Here is an 18,368-nt window from a genome sequence, read left to right as displayed (position 1 = left end):
CAATCTTTCTTTCCCTCTTCTTACTTTTCTTTGTGTGCCTGTTTTGACATTGAATTCACCCACTGTACCCTCCTTCTTAGTCCTTCTGCTGTTAATTTTACAATCATTCAATCTCATTTTTTGCCCTGTTCACTCAGGTCCTGAATATCTTATAACCCTTGATATGCAGCTGACACTTTCAGCAACTTTTGGCAAAATATTACAGCTAAAGGGTGCAGGGGCAAGGCTAACTGATGCCAGGCATTGTTAGATACCCTACTACAGCAAAATCTGGCCTAATGTATCCTACTTTCATATGTCAAGACTATTGTAGCAACATTGCTTTTATTGTGTGAAATCTTTCTGACTTAGGTTGGATCAAATTGGACAGATCTCTATTAAAGAGCAGGAGAATTCCTCCATTTGCTATTTTTAGTGAAATCCCAAGCATGGATCCAGAATTTCCTTGGAGTTGCTCCTGCTCTGCCACCATAACCATGCTGGAACTACAACATAAATAGGGTTACCTTGGCTAAATTGTGAGGAAATTCTGTGCTATGCTCTTTATACATGTATTAATGATTTTCCCACAAATAATATACAGAGGATAAAAAACAAAAAAAATGTTGGAAAAACTCAGCAGATCAGGCAGCATCTGTGGAGAAAAACAGAGTTAACGTTTCAGGTTGAGTGACCTTTCATCAGAACGGCTCTGATGAAAGGTCACTCAACCTGAAATACTTGCCTGACCTGCTGAACTTTACCGGCATTTTTTGTTTTTGTTTCCGATTTCCAGCACCCGCAGTATTTTACTTTTGTATATGTTCTGCCATTTTATGGGATTAGAAACACTTTAGAAAAATTGGAAACAAAATTTTTTATTACAAAAGATTTGTTTAGCTGAGGAGATATTTTAGTGAGTAAAGGGTATAATTGCAGATGCTTGATCAAATTCCAAGCTTCCACTGAACTAAGTTATAGAACAGAAGGAATAAATATATGATTTGCTAATTTATAAAAAACATATTTTTGTTCCAGCTATTCTAGCATATCTGAAAACCTGCTGATCCTCATTGCTCCAGATGATTTAGCGTAACAGATATTGTGTTAAATATGCTTTTCACTATACAGTGGACTGGGATCAGGCCTGGAACCTGTAACAGTAATCTGTCAATCCATATATATATATCTAATAAATAGCCCAAGGTTGATTCCCAGATTCACCAAGGCTCACAGGACATGGCAAACCACAAGAACAGTAGTCAAGCTGCTCATAATCATCATCTGATCCTCAAAATAAAACTACTGCCCAAATATTTGGCCCAAGTATACATTTTTAAAATTATATTTTAGCAAATTTCCTGTGGTACCGTTCACAGTAATGCAGAGGCTATGCTGTTTTGAAGGACAGAAACATCATACCATGCAAATCCCAGATTTTATTTTTGCTAAAGCATAGTTTCTAAGACTTCAAAAACTAATTTCTGTAAACGTTGGATGAGTTCATACCAAGGTTAATTAGGAAGCTGCAGATATCCTGATTTCTGTATTTTGTGTTCCTGGAGATTTCCTTTTCTTCCTTATACTCTTTTTGGAGTGTATTGAAGAAATTTTCATGCAACACTTGAAGTTTGACAGGTAAAAAATACACACTGAACGGGTTGTTTTTATACGATAGATGCTGAATTAATGTGACATAACTGATCTGCTGTGTAACATCTGTAATGTCTTTTGTCAATTAACCCCATGTATTAATTATTTGTATACTCCATGTTCAAGTTTAAGTGTTGCTAATTATGATGCTATGGTTAATAAATTGTTTTAGTTCACGGCTTTGTTGTCTACCTTCTTTTTTGTTAACTGGCAAGAAAAGGTTGATTCATTCAACTTACATGACAATTCCACTTCTGAAGGAGCAAGGCTTGCGTGAGAGGAACCTGGGGCACACTAAGTCATATGTGATGTAAGAACACTGGGACCGATACCCTGACAAGAATATTCATAAGGGGCACCTGAGTAGCTCCCCTGGCTCGCTTTAATACTAATATTGGATCTGCACTTATTTTCATAGTCAGACCTCATTAGCATTGACTGGGCAAGCTGTCAGTGCAGCTTGCAGTTCCTGGAGTGTCACCCAAGCACCAGGATCAGCAGATTCCCCACAGATCAATTGGTGTGAGACATCTGAATATCTAAGTGCCTGGCGGATTTCCAGAGCTTGTGCGCTTATTTTCTCATGCTTGGTTCACTCCAGGAGAATGTGGTACAACCATTTACTGGGAAATATGTTTAAAAAGCCAGAACCATAAGAATTAGTGGTAGCTAAAGTTAGATAAAGTTTACTTGCAGAGCACCTGCTATACAAGTATATACTAGATAAAGTAACTCATTACAATTAATAATTATGAAGAGACTATTCATGAGAAAATAGTTTATCAACAAAAAGGTCAAATTTTATCCTTGAACTGGTACTTGTGTCACCACATAATTTTCCACTAAGAATGCTGCCTTGCTATGTAATATTGGTGTGATATGTAATATTGGTTTGATATGAAATGTTGGTTTGCTTTGTAACATTGAATTGTTTTATAATGTATATCACATTTTGCCACTGCTTCAATTCTCAAGAAATAAAGACTATCTCGTATGACCATCAGACCCCGCAAAATGTCTTACAGCCAATGGAGTACGTTTGGAGTGTCATCACGGTTGTAATTAGGAAATGCAGCAGCCAATTTGTGCACAGCAAGCTCCCACAAATAGCAATGTGATAATGACCAGATGTTGATTGATGGATAAATATTAGTCAGGGCACCCAGGATAATTGCCCTGTTCTTCTTTGAAATATTGATCCATGGGATCTTTTATATCCACCTGAGAGCAGGCATATCAGTTTCACATCTCATCCGAAGATAGCACCTCCGGCAGTGCAGCACTCCCTCTGTACTTGTCAAATTTGCTTTGAGACAGACAGATTTTGAAAGCAGGCTGATGACATTTATGCTGATGAAGTATTTAATGAAGCTCACCAGTCTATTAGGAGTATTAGAAAGAACTGTTGCCATTTTAAAAATGCCCATTTGATGTATTGATGATCGTGGATGCTGTTGTCTAAGACAGTATGGAGGAAAAGTTGAATAAGGTAATTTTTCGGGTGCAGGGATCGCAATGCGAGTTTATCTTGAGCTCTGTCCAATAGAGGCAAGCAGTCCACAACTTTTCTGCTGTCTACACATCTAAATGATTTCAGTTTGCACAACACACAGTCAGCCTGGACCTTTTAAATGCAGCCTGCCACTCAAAGAGGAGATACACTCATGCAACTGGAGCTGTTATAATATCTCTGAAATGCTTGGCTGGAAGGAAAAGCACCGCAAAGGGAGCATCAGGCAAGGGAGAGGGCTCCTAGGCTTTTTGGAGTGGTGCTAGTAGCAGTTGTGATGGAGGTGGAAAAGAGATCATGTTTCCATAGGGACAAGGAGGCCCCCCCATGGCACACCCTGAGAAGAGAACTGGAAGCAAGTGGCCAGTGAGAGTCTCTAGGCAAGGAGTGGTAATGTACCATGAACCCTTCTGTAACGTAATCACATGCTCAAAAACTATTACATTTCTATCTTTTCCTAGCTCTGATGTCACAGACCTGAAATGTTGACCATGATTTCCCAGACGTTTCAGAGATCCCAGGTAAGTGGGATCTGGGAGTGTCAGGGTCAGTCAGGCAGATCCCAGAAAGGGGTTTGTGGGGGTCACCAAGGGAAGGGGGCACTGATGCTGGAGCGGCCATTCTAACCAAGTTACTTCCACCAGACAGTTTCCCCACCCAGGGGAAGGCCCACCCATCATTAGTAAAATGCCAACGGAGGCAGGAGGAGGCCTTTAATTGGCTACTTAAATGGCTCAATTAGGCTCGTGGCAGGTCGACCATCTGCCACCTTTCCCACCGCTAGCAAAATGGCATGCTGGCGGGAAGACCTCAGGCACCCGCCCCAACGCCTTCCCATGCCATTTTGCCAGCCTCCCGTCTCTGAGCCTGTGAAGAAAGGTGCTGCAAAATTCAGCCCATTAACTCGGCTGCTAAACCTGCTGAGTATTTCCAGCATTTTCTGTTTTTATTTCAGATTGCCAGCATCTGAAGTATTTTGCTTTTGTATCATACATAGGTGTTGGAAACAGAGTCTCTGGAGCAGCTTGTTCTCTGTTTGGCCACACTCTCCGTAGCATCAGAGGGTGAAGAGTTTCTGGATTGCATTCCACAGAACGCAGTCACGCAATAGGCAGTGTTAGGCAATTTAGGCCGCGCCGCAAGAAAGAGAGAAGTGGGGACCATTGCAGAGGCAGCAAAGATTGACAAGACTCATGGGTGCAAGCAGCTGCTAGGTTACTGGGAATGTCCAATTTCTGAATGTTGGATAAGAATGAGGTGGACATTAATTCAGAACAGAGAGGTTTTGACCATAAGACCATAAGACATAGGAGCAGAAATTAGGCCATTCGGCCCATCAAGTCTACTCCGACATTCAATCATGGCTGATAAGTTTCTCAACCCCATTCTCCCGCCTTCTCCCCATAACCTTTGATCCCCTTACTAATCAAGGACCTATCTATCTCGGTCTTAAATACACTCAATGACCTGGCCTCCACAGCCTTCTGTGGCAAGAATTGCATAGATTCACAACTCTCTGGCTAAAGAAGTTTCTCCTCATCTCTGTTCTAAAAGGTCTTCCCTTTACTCTGAGGCTGTGCCCTCGGGTCCTAGTCTCTCCTACTAATGGAAACATCTTCCCCACATCCACTCTATCCAGGCCTTTCAGTATTCTGTAAGTTTCAATCAGATCCCCCCCATATCCTTCTAAACTCCATCGAGTTTAGATCCAGAGTCGTCAAATGTTCCTCATATGTTAAGCCTTTCATTCCTGGGATTGTTCTCGTGAACCTCCTCTGGACCCTCTCCAGGGCCAGAACATCCTTCCTGAGATACAGGGCCCAAAATTGCTCACAATATTCTAAATGTGGTCTGACCTGAGCCTTATAAAGCCTCAGCAGCACATCCCTGCTGTTATATTCTAGTCCTCTCAAAATAAATGCCAACATTGCATTTGCCTTCCTAACTACCGACTCAACCTGCAAGTTAACCTTAAGAGAATCCTGGACTAGGACTCCCAAGTCCCTTTGCACTCCAGATTTCTGAATTCTCTCTCCATTTAGAAAATAGTCTATGCCTCTATTCTTCTTACCAAAGTGCATGACCTCACACTTCCCCACGTTGTATTCCATCTGCCACTTCTTTGCCCATTCTCCTAACCTGTCCAAATCCTTCTGCAGCCTCCCCGCCTCCTCAATACTACCTGTCCTCCACCTATCTTTGTATCATCTGCAAACTTAGCCAGGATGCCCTCACTTCCTTCATCTAGATCGTTAATGTATTAAGTGAAAAGTTGTGGTCCCAACACTGACCCCTGCGGAACTCCACTAGTCACCAGCCGCCATCCTGAGAAGGACCCCCTTATCCCCACTCTCTGCCTCCTGCCAGACAGCCAATCTTCTATCCATGCTAGTACCTTGCCTCTAACACCATGGGCTCTTATCTTACTGAGCAGCCTCCTGTGCGGCACCTTGTCAAAGGCCTTCTGGAAGTCCAAGTAGATAACATCCATTGGCTCTCCTTTGTCTAACCTACTCATTACCTCCTCAAAGAATTCTAACAGATTTGTCAGGCACGATCTCCCCTTGATGAAACCATGCTGACTTTGCCCTATTTTACCATGCACTTCCAAGTATTCTGAAATCTCATCTTTAATAATGGACTCTAAAATCAACATTGTGGCACATTTGGAAAAGAACTACCGAGGGGAGGGGCAGTTAGAGAAAAGGTACTTTACAAGAGTGGTTGTAGTGGGAATTCTACAGTCAGTAAAATAGATAGTGTTTCTTGCAGTCATTACCAGGTGTCCCAAATGGTATGTTGTTCCCCTGATGCCAGGGTAAAGGATGTCACAGAACACGTGGAAAAACTGCAGAAAAGGGAGGGAACGTTGTGGTCCACAATGGAGCCAATGTTATAAACAAAAGTATGCTTCAGACCTTGCAGACGGAGTTTCAAGAGTTAAGCACTAGATTGAAAGCAAGGCCTCAGGGTGGTAATGTTTGGATTGCTTCCAGTGGCAGCATAAAAAAGACAATGAAGAGTCAAAGGTAAGGGTGTAGGACTAGAGAAGGCAAAGTTCAGCGAGATTAATAGGGATCCAGCTCAAAATGGATAAAAGTTAAAAGCGTGAGAACAGATTCTTAGGACCACAGTTAGTGCATGGCCTAGAGAGAGATCAAAGGAGCAAGGAGAAAGAAAATAACCTTAAACAAATAGAGGAATGTCTATCTATATCAAAATAAAATCTACAATGGACAGTCCTTCGTGCACCTACTGTTGAAGTGAGCTTAATAAGCTGCTGCAGTGCAAGTACATATTGCAGCCACAGCAGGGGATGCACCTTGTTATAAATAGCAGGATGCAACCTGTTAGCAATTTTTGTACCTAAAATGTGGTGGTTACAATATCCTACGACCTTGCAGGAATGCATAGGAACATAGCATACAGGGGCGGGAGTAGGCCATTCAGCCCATCGAACGTGCTCCACGATTCGAACAAATCATGGCTGATCTACCTCTGTGCCATTTTTCTCCCACTATCCCCATATCCCTTGCAATTCTTATTGGGTGAAACCTTGAGAACTGGTTACACAAAAGTTGATGAATTTAATTTTTCATTAGTACTGCATGAAAAAATGGATAACTAAATTAATTGTATAATGTGTATTCCCCTCTTTGCTTTGTAGGCCAAAATCATTTTTTAAATATTCTATCACAGAATTTGGGCATTGCTGGCTAGACCAGCATTTATTTCCCATCCCTAATTGCCCTTGAGGAGGTGGTGGTGAGACGCCTTCTCGAACCATTGCAGTCCATGTGCTGTAGGTGCATCAACAGTGCTGTTAGGGAGGAGTTCCAGGATTTTGAACCAGTGACAGTGAAGGAACGGCGATATATTTCCAAGTCAGGATGGTGCATGGTTTGGAGGGGAACTTGCAAGCAGTGGTGTTTCTCTTCCCTCCTACTTCTTCAGTGACTAAGAGATCTTCTTCTCTACTGTAGTAATTCTCTATGTGAAATGAGTTTCAGAGCGTTAATGAGCCAGGGAGGACCAGAAGGCAATTTTCAAATCACAGACCTCTAAACCCCAGCAGTCTGGTACAAATTAGTCCACAGATGTCAGGTTTAATGTGGGGAGCAATTAAGTAATTTTTTTGAGGAAAAAATTTTGCCACTAGGGGTTTTTGTTCTGGAGCGGGTGCAGTGCCTTTTATTTGGCCACTATTGGCCGTAACCTATCTCTGTAACCTCTTCCCCAGCCCTACAATCCTTGGAGACCATTGTGTTTCTCCAAGTCTGCCTCCCCAGCTCCATTTAACCCCTCAGCTATTTACCATGTTTCTTATCTACTTAGGGAATGGTATAGTAAACCACATATCCAAATTTACCAATAACACAAAGATTGTAAGCTGTGTAGAGGGAAACATAACATTCCAAAAAGATACTGATAGTATTATATCTTGTGGTTCCCGGCAGTCTGAAGTAATCATCAATACTGGAGCTTTCATCAACTGTGCGTGTGGATGGTGGAATAATAGTCTTGTTTGACCTTTGAGGTGAAGATGACCACGTTCATCATCTGGGGTGTTTGTTAGAGCTCAGGTGGTTACGTAGGTGACTGCCAAGGTTGAACTGTGCCTGGGAGGTTCTGCTGCAAATAGGACAGGATACCGTAGACGATTGCTAGCTCAGGATTTCCTCTCCTTGTGTTTCTCCTCCCTCTGACATGTGTTTGCTTTTGAAGGAGGTCACACCATTTTTTATTTGGTTATGCCAGGTGCAGGATCCTGTGTGGGCTTCTCCCAGGACTTGAACTTGATATCAGAACTCTTAAGTGAAGCCTTCAGAGTGTCCTTCCGTTGACCGCCAAGACAGCGCACCTGAAACTCAAGCTCCCCATAGAAGATTCACGATGGTAAGCGAGTGCCAGGCATTCTGCCTACATGACCAGCTTAACTCAGACGTGACTGTCTCAGTATGGTACCGATGCTTGGCATGCCAGCTCACGTGAGCATCTCCGCATCTGGTATTTAGTCCTGCCATCTGATCTTCATGAGCTACTGAAGGCAGCTCAAGTGAAAATGGCTGAGTTTCTTGGCATGAAGCACAGTCTGCAGTGCAGTAGTGAGTGATGTGACATCCTGGATAAGTAAGTGTACATGCACATTACAATATAGTTCCTAACTCTTCTCAAATAATGTAACATCCCTCTTTCTTTTAAAAACGCCTCTTTATATCAATATAACTTATCCAATCATTAACTTTTTATGTCTAAACTGAAGAAAATTGACAACTGACTTTTATAATTAAATTGAATACCTTAAGAGTCTTATATAGCTTGTTTTCTTTTCCCAAAAACATTATTCATGGAATCATTTCAGTGGTAGTATGTTGTCCCCCCATCTTGTGGATTTGGTATTTGTCACTCTCAGTAATTAGTTCACATGTCGATGATGTTGTGTATGTTGAACCTGGTACTGTAGGAGTTGTACTTGATGTTGTATCACTTGCTGGTGGTGTTGTTGAAGTTGTCTTGCTGGTTGGTGATGTTGCTGGTGTTGTTGATGACTTTTTCTACTTTTCCAGCTCAGATGCAGGAAATATGGATCTGTTCCTTCTCATTTGCTTACTGGTTTTGGTCTCAATGATGTACGACCTTGGAGTCTCAGCTTCACCAACAACTTTTGCTGGCTTCCAGCTTTTCATGATTGAACCCTGTGCAAGTCTGAAAACGCCCGATCTCATCTGATCTTGGAAGCTAAGCAGACTCAGGCCTGGTTAGTACTTGGATAGGAGACCGCCTGGGAATACCAGATGCAGTAGGCTGTCGGTCGGAGAAGTTTGTTCTGGGGGGAGAGATGTCTGGTCGGGGTAAAACCAGAGGGAAAGGGCACGCCAAGGCCAAGACTCGCTCCTGGTCTCAAGTTCCCTGTCGGCCGCATCCACTGGCTCCTACGCAAGGGTCAATTCGCTGAGTGCGTTGGGACTGGAGCCCCAGTCTACTTAGCCACCGCCCTCGAGTACCTGACGGCCTAGATACTCGAGCTGGCCGGCAACACAGCCTGAGACAACAAGACCACCCGCATCATTCTCCACCACCACAAAGATGAGGAGCTCAACAAGCTGCTGGGAGGGGTCACCATAGCCCAGGGTGGGGTCCTGCCCAACATCCAAGCTGTGCTTCTGCCCAAGAAAACCGGCCACCCCAGAATGGTTTATGCCTGAAGGGGCGAGATCGGAAAAATATCTAATCTACAGCCTGTCCTTTCAGCCACCCAGGCAGGGATTTAGTATGCTTGTTGCAGTTTTGACCTCCTTCTGCCTGTGCATCTGTGAATTAATTGTTGTCTCACTTCCTCCTGGTCATTTGGAGATGTATCTTGCTTGGCAAAGTTGCCTTGTACTTTCTGTCATTGAATAGCTCTGCTGGTGATTTCATGTCAGCCTTGAGAGATGTAGCTTGGAGTGATAATAACTCAAGGTTTAGGTCTTTGTCTCTCAGCATTTTATATGGGTTCTCTAGGCTATCTGTGTGTGTCTTTCTATAAAACCATGTCCCCTTGTGTAATGTGGTGATGAAGTGATGACGTTGAACACACACTGTTCAGCACATCCTTTAACTTCTCGGGAGGTGAATTGGGTTCCATTGTCACATATTACTCTTTCAGGGATCTCTTTCCAGATCAAATACACAGCGGATCCGGTTCTGAGCTGACACTTATCCATTCCTCATACATCTTCTGAAGAAATTCTTTCCGCATCATTTTGAGTATGATTATTCTGGAGCCGCCTAGCAGAGCACCATCTTCTAGTGAGATGTCATCTCTAATTGACTGATACCGCCATAGTACTGGCTGTGTTTGCTGCACCTTATCAGGCCAACCTTGGATTGTTTACGTACAAACATACAAATTAGGATCAGGAGGAGGCCATTTGGCCCCTTGAGCCTCCTCCACCATTCAATAAGATCATGGCAGATTTGACTGTGGATTCAACTCCACATTCCCGCCTACCCATGGTTACCATTGACTCTCTTGTTAGTTAAGAATCTATCTATCTACCTCTGCCTTAAAAATATTCAATGACCCTGGCTCCACCGTTCTCCAGGGAAGAGAATTCCAAAGACTCTCAACCCTCAGGAAAAATTTCTCCTCATCTCAGTCTTAAATGGGAGACCCCTTATTTTTAAACTGTGTCCCCTAGTTCTAGTCTCTCCCACAAGGGAAACATCCTTTCAGCATCCAACCTGTCCAAGTCCCCTCAGGATCTTATACGTTTCAATAAGATCACCTCTCAATCTTCTAAACTTCAGTGGATACAGGCCCAGCCTGGCCAACCATTCCTCTTGACATAACCACCCCACCCATCCAATCCCAGGTATCAGTCGAGTGAACCTTCTCTGAACTGCTTCCAACACATTTATACCCTTTTTTAAATAAAGAGACCAAAACTGTACAGAGTGCTCCAGATGTGGTCTCACCAACACCCTGTATAACTGTAGCAAAACATCCTTACTTTTATATTCCATTCCCCTTGCAATAAATGATAACATTCCACTTGCCTTCCCAATCACTCGCTGTACCTGCAGACTAACTTTTGTGATTCATGTACCAGGGCACCCAGATCCTTCTGTGCCTCAGAGTTCTACAATCTCTCTCCATTTAAATACAACGCTGCTTTTCTATTCTTCCTGCCAAAGTGAACAAGTTCACATTTTCCCACATCATACTCCATTTGTAAAATTTTTGCCCACTCAATCAATCTATATCATTTTGTAGGCCCCTTTATGTCCTCTTCGCAATTTACTTTTCTACCTTTATGTCATCAGCAAATTTAACAACCATGCATTTGATCCCTTCATCCAAGTTATTGATGTAAATTGTATATAGTTGAGGACTCAGCATTGATCCCTGTGGCACTCCACTAATCACATCGTGCCAACCTGAATGATTCACTTATACCTACTCCCTATTTCCTGTTAGCTAACCAATCCCCTATCCATGCAATTACCCCCTACACCATGAGCTCTTATATTAAGCTTTGATGTGATGTGGCACCTTGTCACATGCTTTCTGGAAATCCAAGTACAGCACATCTACAGGTTCCTCTTTATTCCACTTCCTCAAAGAGCTCTAATAAATTAGTTAAACATGAGATAAAAACAAAAAGCTAAAAGCTTCACATGTTCTGCCGAAGGGTCGTGAAGACTCGAAACATTAACTGATTTCTTCTCCACCGATGCTGCCAGACCAGCTGAGTTTTTCCAGGTAATTCTGTTTTTGTTTTAGTTAAACATGATTTTGCTTTCACAAAATTATGTTAACCCTGCCTGATTGCATGGAGATTTTCTAAGTGTCCTACTATAACCTCCTTAATAATAGATTCTAGCACTTTCCCTATGACAGACGTTAAGCTAAATGGCCTGTAGTTTCCTGCTTTCTGTCTCCCTCATTTCTTGAATAGAAGAGTCAGACTTGCTATTTTCTAATCTGATGGGACCTTTCTAGAATCTAGAGAATTTTGGAAAATTAAAATCAATGCATCTATTATTTCAGCAGCCACGTCTTTCAAGACCCTAGGATGAAGTCCATCAGGATCTTGGGACTCGCCAGCTTTTATTTATAATCATTTTCTCAGTACCCTTTCCCTGGTAACTCTTTGCTGAGAGAACATTTGTAACTCTTTGTCCTTTTTGGTCCCCTCTCTGGTTTTTTTAAGCTTTGTGTTTCTCATGTGGTAGCAAGCAAGATAGGGCATCAGCTTGCACTATTATCCTTCCTGGCTTGCATTTCAGAATTAAATCGTAACTGAAGCCGCAACAGTAACCTCTGCAATTTTGCTAGTGCTCTACACAGATTTTCCTTGTAGATTTGCTCCAGTGGACAATGATCACTCTCCACTATGAACTTACTCCCATAGAGGTTTTTATGGAAATTCTCACATGCATACACAGCAGCGAAAAGCTCTCTTTCTATGTTGGCGATCTGGTCTCAATTGATGATAGAGCTTTGGATGCGAAGCTATTAGCTTTGACTCTTTTACCAGGGGTACCTCCAGTCCTTTTGTAAAAGAATCTACTAGGAAAGTGACAGATTTCTTTCTGTTGTAGTATGACAGGTTTGTCTCCTTGCATACTATTGTTTTTGAGTTTGCAGAAACGTCTTCACGTGTGACTCTGACCGCTGGCACTCAGCATCTTCTCTCATCAGCTCTTGTAGGTTTGCTGTGTGTTCTAACATGTGAGGTATGAAAGACATATGCACTGGATCAAGCCAAGGAAACTTCTCAGCTCTTTCATGTCTCTTGAGGCTTCCATCTCAGAGATAGCTTGACGCCATCAGGTGTATACACCATTCCAAAGAACTGACATTCTGTTACCTTCACAATTTGTCTGCATTTAACTCAATCCCAACTTTCTTGCTTCCTCCCATGGTTTCATGTAGATTGGAGTCATAGTCTTTTTCACCTACATCATAGACCTGGATATCATTACCTATGCCAAATGCTCCTTTGCATCCCTTATACGTCTCATCTACTTTCAGCTGGAACACACCCTGGCTCACTTTAAGGCCAAAAGGTAGAGACGCAGAAATTTGTCCTATCCAAAGGGTGTGTTGAAGCGGACAATATGGCGAAAGGCCAGAAATCGGCTTCACAGCGTAATGAAACCAGTCTGTGATCATCTGCTCAGCCTGTAATTGTAATGCATCTGCATATCATTATAAGGCCAGCCCGCCAGAATCATCCCCTTCCCTCACTGGATGGTCCGCCCACGACAGCATGCTGACATGTTTCACAACAGCATAAGGCATGCACTTGGCCGTCTGCACTTTGAGGGGAACTCGGAGGTGAGTGCACAGTAACATTGTACAGCCTGTTGGGCTTCAAGATTGAGGCATGTTGGAGGTGTGGTGGCAAGGGCTGCCCTGTGGTTGAGGTGCATTGTGGGGGGTGGGTGGGCTGTCCACTGGTTGAGGCGTGTTGCGGGCTGGGTGGGCTGCCCACTGGTTGAGGCGTGTTGAGGAGGACAATGGCTGCCCTGTGTTTGAAACATATTGGAGGTGGGGGCAAGGGCTGCCCTGCGATTGAAGGTAATGCGGGGTGAGGGGGAGGGAAGTGGCCATGCATTAGGGAAACCTTGTATAAAGTGACCATTCCTCTGCAGCTGAGACAATTCAGATACAGCCACATTGACATGCATGGAATCAGTCCTCTAGCTTATCTGCCCACTCAAGCAATGCAGAGGCATCAAAGTGCCGCCAAGTGCTCCAGAGGTTTTCACTCCTCGGGCACAGACTGCAAATTAATGAGTGCTTTAGAGGACTGCAGAACAGTTGGATGACTGGGCACTTTGTATAATCTCCTTGCTAAAGCTGGCTGTGGAGCAGTCACTGGTGGAGGCGTTCATAGCCCTTTGCAATATCATCATTCATGTTTGGACCAGTCTCCCCCATGGTCCAAGCTAACAGTGCAGCCTTGCAGTGCAGGTTAGGAGAATGTCTGCGCCTGAGCTGAGAGCACAGCATGCAGTCCAACAGGTAAAGCTGCTGCCAATCAGTCAGGTGCAGTGGAGCGGAGGTGGGTGGGTTTTTGGGCAGCCATGCAGTGCACTAAACTCTGGCCACCCAAGTGGTGGCCAGCACCCTCTGGGATGCATTAAGGGGCCTTCAGACTTAACCAAGGGAGGTTCTTAGAACACCCATGCTAACCCACACGTCTCCCTCTTATATCCTGCAGGAGTACATCAGGATCATGGAGCCTGGTGAACTAGCTGTATGACCCGTGGCATACAGAGAGCGAAGACAGCAGAGAAGAGAGTGACAGAGGCGCCTCACTGCGCAGAGGAAGGAGCAGCATCCTCAAGAAGAAGGGACAGCTGGGGCTCCGCATGCCGCTGAAGAGCCACTGCGAGCCATCATTGGTCAGTGCCTAGCTAGACCCAGGGTCTATAGACACCGCCTATCATTCCTGCAGATGACCGAGAACCAGAGTCGCTGAGGACTGCACATGTCTAGGGAACCAGTCAGTCACATCTGCCAGCTACTGCAGGATTTGGCACCACAGGGACATGGAGGGCATCCACTGCCAGTGGCTGTGAAAGTGACAGCGGCGCTCAATTTTTACACCAGTGGCTCCTTTCAGGGCTCCACAGGTGACCTCTGGGATATCACAAGCCTCCACCCACAAATGCATCCATGAGGTCACAGATGCCATCTTTGCGAGGGCACACAACTTTGTGCGTTTCGCCTGGGACCAGGGCAGCCAGGATGCAAGGGTGATTGGATTTGCCCAGATTTTGGGTTTCCCACAGGTACAGGGTGTGATTGACTGCACTGATGTGGCGCTCAGATCTCCGTCACAACAAGCAGTCAACTATGTCAATCACAAGGGCTTCCACTCACTGAATGTGCAGCTGGTGTGCAGCCACCACAAACACATCCTGCAGGTCTGCGCAAGGTTTCCAGGGAGTGTTCATGACTCCTGCATTTTCAGTTGGTCACAGGTCCCTGACATCTACCAGAAGTTGCAGGGATGGCTCCTTGGGACAAGGGCTACCCTCAGAGGACATGGCTGATGACACGCATGCAGTGGCCTCAGACTGCAGCAGTGCAAAGGTACAAGGCTCATACTGCAACTTGCAACATGGTGGAGCAAACCATCGGGATGCTGAAAATGAGGTTCCCTTGCCTGGATCGGTCTGGTGAAGCCCTGCAATACAGTCCACTCGGGTGTCATGCATCATCGTCTGCTGCCTCCTTTACAACCTGGCACTGCAACGAGGAGAGGAGCTGGCTGAGGAGGAGAGGGAGGAGCTGGATGTCTCCTCCGATGAGAAGGATGTCAACGGAGATGAGGGTGAGGAGGTCCTCAAAGGTGACGATGACGGCGATAAGGCCGTTGCACTGGCCAGATGAGGCAGGCACTCTCGGGAGGCAGGGAGAAAATGTCTGTCAGGGGGTGATGTGGCACAGGGTGGGGTGCAACCTGGGGAGGCAGGTTGGGGAAACCTGGCTGGGTTAAACCTGACACACATTAAATCTGAGGCATAGAGCCTCATTAAAACCTTTAAATGAGGGATCCTCCTCTAGAGGTCAGGGTTTCCTGCCCTCTGACCCACAACCAAAGGATTGGATCTAAACTCTGCAGTCCTGTCACATCCAGTTGTGAATGGTGGTGAACAATTAAACAACTCACTGGAGGAGGCAGCTCCACAAATGTCCCTATCCTCAATGATGGGTGACTCCAGCACATCAGTACAAAAGATAAGGCTGAAGCATTTATAACAATCTTCGGCCAGAAGTGCCGAGTGTGTGATCCATCTCGGCCTCCTCAGAAGGTCCCCAGAATCACAGATGCCAGTCTTCAGCCAATTTGATTCATTCCATGTGATATCAAGAAACTGCTGAAGGCACTGGATACTGCAATATGGGCCCTAACAATATTCCGGCAATAGTACTAAAGACTTGTGCTCCAGAACCAGCCACGCCATTCACCAAGCTGTTCTAGAACAGCTACTACACTGGCAGCTGTCCGGCTATGTGGAAAATTGCCCAGGTATGTCCTGTCCTGTGTGCAGCATTTGACCGAGTGTGGCATCAAGAAGCCCTAGCAAAACTGAAATCAATGGGAATCAGGGAGAAAGCTCTCTGCTGGTTGGAGTCATAACTAGCACAAAGGAAGATGGTTGTGGTTGTTGGAGGTCAATCATCTCAGCTCCAGGACATCACTGCAGGAGTTCCACATGATAGTGTCCTAGGCCCTGCTATCTTCAGCTGCTACATCATTGACATTCTGTCCATCATAAGGTCAGAAGTGGGGATGTTTCTGATGATTGCACAATGTTCATCACCATTCACTACTCCTCAGATACTGAAGCAGTCCATGTCCAAATGCAGCAAGACCTGGACAATATCCAGGCTTGAGCTGACAAATGGCAAGTAACTTTCACGCCACACAAGTTCTAGGCAATGACCATCTCTGACAAGGGAGAGTCTAACCATCACCCCTTGACATTCAAAGGCACTACCATCAGCGAATCCCTCACTATCAACATCCTGGGGTTACCATTGAACTGGTTACCATTACAACTGAACTGGACTAGCCATATAAATGCTGTGGCTACAAGAGCGGGTCAGAGGCTGGGAATCCTGTGGCGAGTAACTCACCTCCTGACTCCCCAAAGCCTGTCCACCATCTACAAGGCACGAGTCAGGAGTGGGATTGAATACTCTCCACTTGCCAGGATGAGTGCCGCTCCCACAACACTTAAGAAGCTCAACACCATCCAAGACAAAGCAGCCCACTTGATTGGCATCCCATCCACAAACATTCACTCCCTCCACCACCAACACATAGTGGCAGCAGTGTGTACCATCTACAAGGTGCACTGCAGGAATTCACCAAGGCTCATTGGACAGCACCTTCCAAACCCATGACTGCTACCATCTAGAAGGACAAGGGCAGCAAGCACATGGGAACACCACCACCTGGAAGTTCTCCTCCAAGTCACTCACCATCCTGACTTGGAAATATATCACTGTTCCTTCACTGTCGCTGGGTCAAAATCCCAGAACACCCTCCCTAACAGCACTGTGGGTGTACATACACCACATGAACTGCAGCAGCTCAAGAGGCAGCTCACCACCTCTTCTCTACAGCAATTAGGGGATGGGCATTAAATGCTGGCCTAGCCAACGATGCCCACATCCCATGGATGAAAAAAAAACTCAGGCCCTGGTGCCTCTTTCGGCCTCCGATTTAAACCAGAGTGGTAACACATTGGAGGCAGGTTGGGGTCAGGTTTCCCATCTTTAAATTTTTAAACTTCCCACCATATCCCTCTATCTGCCTATTATGGGGAGTTAAAATTACCTCCATGTCTATCTGCAGGGCTTTTCCTGCCTCGGATAACAAATAAAATGTCAATGTTGCATAAATGCACAAAACAGTTCCAAAATGATATGGAATAGAATTTAACTCTTCAATAGATTGAAAGTCAATGGAAATAAAAATCGGGGGAGATGTAAACTCGAGCTGTTGACTTGCTAGCACCCACCTTTCACTTTGGTGATGTAAAGTATGTAAATGCAAACGTTTGCATTTTGTAATGTATATATATAATATATAATAATAATAATAACCTTACAATCTACTACTCGGATTATGTGTCTCCTTAGTTGCTTATGCACGAACAAACTAAAATCAGAATCTCAAATGGTTAGAAGTGAGACCATAAGGTGCACAGCCCAATTACAGGTTTGAGTGTTCTCTGTTCTCAAAATTATTGGATCATACCCGACACGACAGAAGGTTCCAGCTGTCGCCGCTGGTCAGAAGCGGCTTCTGTTCCTTTCTGAATCTGGAGCAACAAAGGAAGGGGTTCTGTTTTGAATGAGTTAATACGCCTGCTTGAGTTGCTGTGTTCTTGACGGTTGATTTAGGAATAGGTGTTAGTTTTCACTTGGTGGTCCATGAACAAGGAAACACACTGTGAGAGGCGGGGTTGGAGGTTGAAATCTAATCCTTGGTGATTTAGTACTGAAGTACGTCAGCTCAATAAGCGACACCATCCATGTCGAAGGGATTACACAGTCCTGACATCTCTGAACACCCGATGCATGATATTCAAAACTCTGACTGAGCAGGAGTAATTGAATATTATACTTGCGGTGGCTGGCTGCATCGAGGCGAGTTTTCGCCCAGCAATATCGCAATTGGTGTTGGAGTTCGAGTACTTCCTCCCCAGTCTCCACTGGACACGTGTCTTTTTGCTGCACACTCGCCTTATCCACACCCACCCTTGGTGAACAAAAGCCTAATTATGTAGACGTGCACCATGCTAGTGAAGGCGTTTTAGCAGGTGTGCTCTCATTCCTAGCAGCACTTCTATCCATGGTAAACATCTGTTGAAGGAAAAATAAGTTAGTCCTAATTTAAAGGGACAGAAACAAATGATTTAAAGTGTTTTTTTTACACACATTTGACACTTTGCACCTACAGTTTGGGGAGTTTAGAAAACAATTCTTGTTTGCCAGTAAATGTTTAGTGCATTTGTTTAATAATTTAGGTTTTTGGCGAATGTCTCAATTGGACGGAATTTCCTAAGTGTGTTGGCCGGTAGTTTCCGTGGCGCGTTTCCTGCTGCTAGGAAAGGCGGGAAGTCAAGCCCGATTCCACGCTTGGAAGCTCATTAATTGTGCACAGGTGAGCATCTCTCCGAATCACCTGGCGGGCTGGGAGCCGCT

Source organism: Cetorhinus maximus, chromosome 2 (assembly GCF_964194155.1).
Source record: "Cetorhinus maximus chromosome 2, sCetMax3.hap1.1, whole genome shotgun sequence".
Classification (NCBI taxonomy): domain Eukaryota; kingdom Metazoa; phylum Chordata; class Chondrichthyes; order Lamniformes; family Cetorhinidae; genus Cetorhinus; species Cetorhinus maximus.
Note: the sequence above shows the minus strand (reverse complement) of the source record.